Source organism: Protobothrops mucrosquamatus, unplaced genomic scaffold (assembly GCF_001527695.2).
Source record: "Protobothrops mucrosquamatus isolate PMUCROS unplaced genomic scaffold, P.Mucros_1.0 scaffold351, whole genome shotgun sequence".
NCBI lineage: Eukaryota > Metazoa > Chordata > Lepidosauria > Squamata > Viperidae > Protobothrops > Protobothrops mucrosquamatus.
In genome coordinates, this window is record NW_015386686.1 from 172,900 (window position 1) to 180,576 (window position 7,677).

The following is a 7,677-nucleotide window of genomic DNA, read 5'->3' on the forward strand; positions in this document are numbered from 1 at the left end:
TCCAGAAGAATTATTTTTTATAAAACTGAAGATTAACTTTAGTCAACATTAAATCTCTTTAGGTGAGCCAGAAGCCTGATTTGTAATTTACATTTACAGAATGAATCAGCAGTATAGTTAAATTTTAGAGCAATCCTTACGCTTAACAGAAACATCTCCTACATATATTTCCTTATTAAGACTTTTCAAGTATCTGTTTGAGGAAGTCTCCTTTGGTGCTTTTCTTCACTTTTCTTTTGCTGCACAGAACCATTCAAAGAATGTCTTGCATTTTAAGAACAATTACAGTTTTCAAGATATGGGGGGGGGGGGAAACCTGCATATTTTTATGGCCAGTTGAGGAGGACTTCCTTTATTTCCTTCTATAGCTGTTGGTCAGGTAAACTGATTTCATTTCCAAGTTGAATTTGATTTAGATGTTTTGAGTCTTAAAGAAGGAAGGTTCTAGTGAATCTAAAAGTCAAAAGTTGAAAAATCCTGATTCAGAAGTTTTATTAAAAACAATATATTGTTTAAAATAAGATATGCCCATGACAAAAATAATAAATTTCTGAGCTCTATTGCTATATTTTGTTCATTGCATAAGGAAGATTGCATATTTTAACTAATTACCCACTTGGATTTAAAAAAGTTATGGGTGTCAGTATAAGAAAAAATAACATTTTGAAAAACACTTGAAACATACTTGAGATTGACAGATTTAAATTTCTGACATACCTTGCAGAATATGTCAGTTATTTTTGGGGAACAACATGGAGTAAAGTGCATTATTTGTTCGAAGTTTGTTTTGGGACTGAAAATCATTTTCAGATCGCATTTTTATCCAAGAAAGTGCATATCTTACATATTTGGTGGGCAGTATTCTGTTGCTCAATTCTTGGTACAAGTTGATCGTGAGCAATTGAAACTATATTATGTAAATAGATAGTATAGGACATGATAAAATTATTTATTTAAACAGGTTTACCACCAAAATTACTGCTGTGCTAAATTACAAAAAACTAAGTTTGTTGGAAGGACTACCCAGTTTGAAGATATATAAGAAATGCATGCAGTTATATATCCAATATTCCTGCTAGAACAGTCTGTTTCCATCGCATACCATTGACATCCTTGCCTTGAAAACCATTGAGGCACACTGTAACGCAAAGCTTTCTAAGAGACAGAAGAATCAATAGCTGACTATTTTAAGACCTATACAGTACTAATTTGGCCTGAGCTCATAGATACCAGTGCTGTTATGAACCCGTCTCATTTTCTTTACTACCCACCAGTCAGCTCATTGCAGATACTGTAACAGCTTTGTTTTTTATGGTGTAAATATTAATAGTTAATATTAATGACACGGAGAGATAATGAGAATTTTATTCCAATTTTCATAACCCTTGCCCTTTAACAACATATTTCTTTTATCTAACATGATTCTCCAATGTTTTTCAAATTAAGATTATTCTTGTTATTTTCTGGCTCATGCCCATAATTTTGTAAATACCTCTCCTGTTTGTATAGCTCAGTAATAAGCTTATTGAAGGTCACATGCTTACCAGAAAAAAAGAATAATCTTCAGATAGTGGGCCTGAATGTCATAGTGTCTGAAATGTTGATAGAATGAGGTCTAGCTTTGTAAATACAAGAATACTGTGAACGTTGAGTTTGCTGTAATCAACTTAATATTCCTACTCCCAACTCTTTCAAAGGGAAGTATTTTTCTAAAAATGTGATCACTTATCTTGCTTTCATTTTAAAAAATCTTTTCATTCAGTTACAAATGTTGCTTCCTTACACCTTACTGTCTTACGACAATTATTTAATAATAAATAATTAGTAAGTTACTTATGACAGATTCGTCATTCTGGTGACTTCAAAACTAGAATGAGGACAGACAACAACTGGAACGGAAGACATGCATTGGGAAAACTAAATAGCAGTGGCTGATTTACAGCAAATGTGCTGAGGACAACCTGCATCGCTAACACAATGTTAAGACTTGTAGACTATGACATACTTGATTAAATCATAATATGTCAGTGTGATCTTAAAAAACATCACCATCAATCATGTTGTGCAAGATGCTGAGTGCTGGGCAGGCTAATTTAGTCACTCTTCAATCTAAACATAGTCCCTTTGCATCATAAACAACCAAAGACTGTCAAGTGTATCAAGCATGATTTGATGAAAACTACAAGACCAAGAATAAGGCCTGTGCAGATTAGTAGAATGATCCATCATTTGTCTCAAAGACATACAAGTTTAAGCACCTTCAATCCAAAGTATATGTGCTGGCGCCATGCACATGGGCAAACAGCTATGCACCCCCGTGGCAGGTAGCAGCCTGTTTGCGGATGTGCAAATGGACCATGGACACCCATCCCGCGCTAGCGTCGTTTGCGCCCACACATGGGCAAACGGCCATAGGCACTAGCCACGGGGGGGGGGAATGCACACCCACACGTGCACGCACCGGCCAGTCATCTCCGTGGCCCGCTGGCCAAGAGCCCACAGCCGGTCCCGGGCGCAGCCCATAGGTTGGGGAGTCCTGCCCTAGACCTCACAGTATTGATGAGATCAAGAAAGTGATCTTGCAGCTGAACTCAAAACAGGACAGATTAGCATTCCTGCTGAGATCTACAAAGCACTAACCCGAAACGCCTTGTAGATGTTTCAAAACATCACGGAAGGAGATGCCTACAGTTCTACAGCATGTGTGATGTAGCCTCCACCGATGGGTTATCAATGCCTCCTTGCTCAGTTTAGACTAAGATCAAACTTTGGCCACGCCTCCCTGGGCTGTCCTTCCCCAGTTCTTAGTCTCGGCTCAGTTAGGACACACTTTGATACTCCTCTGATAAGCAATTAGATTTAGGCCTTAGCTTCAGTAGAGATATTTTATTTCATTATTTACTTTGTTTTCTTCCCTTTGACTGTTTATTATTACTTTTAAAAATTAGACTGATTGTGGTTTTTTTGTAGCCTTTTGGGGGATTCCCGGCAAGGACGCCTCACTGAGGGCCTCACCTTCGCCGTTTTGGCCTCCGATCGGTCGCCTTTGAGCGCTGCGAAGGGGGTTTTCCCCGAACGCTCCAGCCGTTTTTCATCTCGGGCTGGCTGCCGGCTCCGTGAGGGAAAGTTTCCCTCAGCGTGGGAGGTGTTCGACTAGGCCGGCGTCGCTGGGGGGGGGCGTTTTTTTGCCCCGAGAGCTTGCAAGCCTCCGTTTCTTACGATCGGAGCCTTGCCGTGGCGCTGGCCTTTCCCCGCCGCTTTTCGGCTCGCCATTTCGTCAGGCGCACAGAGAGGGAATCCCCGGGCGCCAGGAGCACGCCGATCGTCAGGGAGTAGGCCGCAAACGGAATCTCCTCTCCTCGCGGCCACGAGGCTCCAGAAAAGGACAGGAGCGGGCCGTTCGACAAAACGCAAGTTTTTTGTGGCTTGTTCGGAAAGGGGGTGAAGACTGGGTGGCAGAGGCCCTTAGGTGCCCTTGTCCACCTCACATTCCTCTCAGGTCGCCATTAAGACGGCCACGAGGCCTGCGTCCGCCATTTTGTCGTCAGGCTAGGTGTGGCCGCCATTTTGTTGAGGCCTTTACTCCGGCTGAGGCTGGGCCTATTAATACAAGTCATAGCCTACTGTGTTAGGCTCTCAAGGGGGTGTTCCACTATCATCCTGATCCTTGTCTGGACCTTTGCCTGGAATAAGGGAGCCCCTTATCTCCTCACTCCTGGTATAATTCACTAACAGTAATCCTGGTATTTCCATTGGGAGTTTTCATTCCACCTGTTCCCATTAGCTCGCGGCGCTGTGCCTGCAGGGCCTGAACAGGCAGTTTTACTAGGCTGTCTGGCTATTTGCCATTGTGGTTGTCTTAGGGCGCGGGAAATATTCCCTCCCGGACAACTTGATCTGCGTGTTTACCCCCACTGCAGGGCTTCTCCTATTTGGAAGGCCCGGCTCACAATGGCAGATAGTGTTTCTCCTCAGACTTTGCAGGGTTCGAGTGCCCCCCCCGCTCAATCAAAGCGCAGATCATCTGAGGTAGGCGCGGGGGGAAAGAAGAAAGCCAAAACCAAACATCTGTCTACAGAACCCTCCAAGGCTGCTGAGCGAGAGGCCTCGAGACATCTGGCATTGGAGAAAGAATTCTCCAGAGCACAAAGACTCATGTCCAGTGAGGCTGACGTGGTTCCCCCTGCCTCTGGGTAATTCACCATTTGAGATTCCGCCAGTACCTTCCTATCAAGCCCCTTTGGCTTGGTCTCCTCAAGGGGGAACTGAACAGGTCGGTCTCCCTTCTCCCCAGCCAGGGGTACCGATACATCCTTCTGGCCCTTCGGTTCCAGTTACCTCAAACACCCCTCAGCCCACTGAGGCCTCTACTTCTGGTGTTGCCCCCACAGACCAAACCTTCTGGGCACAACAATTTAACTCATTTATGCAACAGGCCTTCACCCAATTTGTAGCATCTTCCATGGCTCAGGGGTCTGCCCAGGTCCCATTCGCCTCACCTCCAACCTTACCAGCAGGTCGCGCTGAGGGTCTTCAGCCCACGGGCTCTTGTATTTCGGAGACCTCCTCTCACCTTGGGGAGGCGGAGTCGGTTGACTTAGACGCTCCTGACCTGCCTATGTCTGAGGATGAGGAGGGGACTTCGGATCCGGCTCCAATGGCCGGTCTCTTCGATCCTTCTCTCTTCAAGTCCCTTTTACTAAAGGCCTGTGCTACGGCCAATTTGGTCACAGAACAGGAACCTAAACCTTCAACATCGACTCCGCAGGAGTCAAACCCCTTATTTGTGGTGAAGGTTGCGGAGGAAAAACATATTCCTTGTCCTGTAGTGTTCCACGACACGGTGGAGGAACAATGGGCATCACTGTCCACTTCCACTCATCCAAGCAGCACTGAGAAGAAACTAACGTTTCCCCTAAATTTTCTTCCCTCCTTGAGGTTCCTAAGGTAGACGCCCCGTTGACGTCTTTATACTCCACGTCCACGGTTCCGGGAGACATGGCAGAGAACTTCAAGGCGGAGGACAAAAGGTTTGAGTTTTCTCTCCGCAGAGCTCATCAGGCCTCTGCCTGGGCCATCAAGGCGGCGACTTCATCCTTCTTTGCGAGGACCTCCATCATGTGGCTCCATGAGTTACAGGCTTTACTTTCCCCCGATCAGGTGCGTGCACAACAAAACCTGGGGAAGCTGCTGGCTGCTGCGGAATATATGGCAGACGCGTCCCTCCACGCGGTCAAGCACTCTGCAAGATCTATAGCGGCCACGGTAGCGTCTCGTAGATTCTTGTGGCTTAAGCAGTGGAGGGCAGATCTCAAGTCGAAATGGCGTCTGTCTACGGACGCGTATAAAGGTAGTCAACTATTTGGGGCAGTTTTAGAACCACACCTGGTTGAAGGTAAGGATAAAAGGAAGACATTGGTTCACCCCTCCAAAAAGGTGGACAGGAGACCTCAGCAGGAGTTTCGCAGGCAGTCCTTTCGGGCTGGAACTTCCTGGGACTGGCGCCAGCCCTTTTGAGCAGGGCAGCCCTGGGATGGATCCAGAGGTTCCCGATCCTTTTCCCTCAGACAGGATCGACAACAGGGCCGCCAGAGCGCAGGAACCAGAGGACAATTCCAGTATAAACGCCCATTTCGGGGAACTGGAGGACGTTCTTTCAAGAGGCCCAAGTGACGCCATTGTGGATCCTCCCATAGGCGGTCGGTTGTCTCTGTTCACCGACGTTTGGGAGGCCACCACCAACGATGCTTGGGTACGAGAGACCATAAGGCTAGGACTAGCCTTAGAATTCCACTCCATTCCCCCAGACAGGTTTGTCCGGTGTCCAACCTTAAAACACGCAAACAGGGCGGGACTAGTCTCGCAGGCCGTCTCCCACCTGTTAGAAATAAAGGCCATAGAGCCGGTTCCTCGGGATCAAAAGGGAAAGGGGTTTTACTCCATCCTCTTTGTGGTCCCCAAGGCATCGGGAGGTTGGAGAGCTATCTTGGATCTGAAGGGACTGAACCATTTCATAGCCNTAGGCTGTATTTTCAGGAGGAGTGTTGTGTCAAATCAAGTGTGCTTCGCCTCGTCAATCAACAAACTGGGGAAGGACAGCCCAGGGAGGCGTGGCCAAAGTTTGATCTTAGTCTAAACTGAGCAAGGAGGCATTGATAACCCATCGGTGGAGGCTACATCTACATGCTGAGAAATGGCGTTCAGGTAAGACAACGCCCAATCTCTATGGAGGAGGTGCCTGATGACTTCCGTGATGCCTTCATTAGGGGTTTCTAAAATCATTAACCTGACAGGCATTTGATATTGCAATGGAGGCTTAAGGATCATCCTGAAATGTTATGAATGCCCAAGAAATTTGTGAAATCGATTCAGCTATTATTCCAACGGAATGATAGGATAGGTTCTCTACAATGGGAATTGATTGGTTGCATACACCATTTCCAATGAGCTAAAACAGGATTGCCTGCTATTTCCAGTCCTATTCAATCTGTTCTTTGCTTGCATGTTGTCAGATGCTGTGCAGGATTGGTCAGTTCTCTTACTCTCACCACTCGAACACATGGATTACAGCCAAGGTAATTAGAAGCTACAGCTGTTGACGACCACTGGCAAGTCCTGTGCTTTGAAGTCTCCACTGGCTTTGAAGATAGGTGGTACCAAAAACTGATTTAAAACTGAATGGTGTCAAAGAATAACATCCACAGCTACTATAATAATGGACTTTCAGTGCCCCCATTCTTATACTCGTGTTTCCAGATTGAGACTGCAGAGCCACCTTTGTGCCCACAGATAAACTACACAACAGCATGTCTTCATAACGGATCTCTGATGAATTTTAGAATATTTAAAGATATATATATATCTTTATAAATATTCTAAAATTCATTTTCCAAGCCCTAGATGATAAGATGCAGACGTTCCAATCTGCAGAATTTAGTAACAACACTTTTCTTCTGTTTTCCACTGAACAGGAATAATTCCTGAAAAAGTGTTAATTCCCTATTACATTTGCTGCTTGAAATGATTTTATATCTGCCACTGTTAAACATAGGCAGCTATATTATCTTGCCAGCCATCACACACTATATGGACATGGAGCAAGATTACTGCATTTACTATCTGCAGTAATAAAAGGAATTAAAAATGCTAGGCAAGCAACCCAACATTTGATTAAACCATAGTAGTTGCAAAACAAACCATAAAAATACTATTTTTGTGCTATACCTGACGTGTTTCATTTTTTACATTGAAGAAAAGTTGTTAATATTAACTTTCAAATTTATAAGCGGTAAATAAAATCTAAATATTTGCAGCTTCTTCAGCAGTCTATGGTGCTACCTGCTGAATCTCACTATATTCACATCTTGTATTAAATTGCAAGCTAGCCAGTCAGCCATGTTCAGCCTTGCATGTTTTATAAATCTATCATGTGAAATTAGTTCAGTGTCATGCATACCCAGAAAATTGTGTTAAGTAAACCATTGTTAATGATATACCAAAAATCTTATGTGACATCTGTTAGGAAGCTATGGTATTTAAATTGCTTACCATGTACTTTGGACTTGCATACAAACTTAGGGTGAAAATCCATGTCAATATTAACTTGAGTCCAACCCAACCAAAAAAGGGAAATTATTGGGACATGTAGTTCTTCTATACTACATAACTATGCTACTT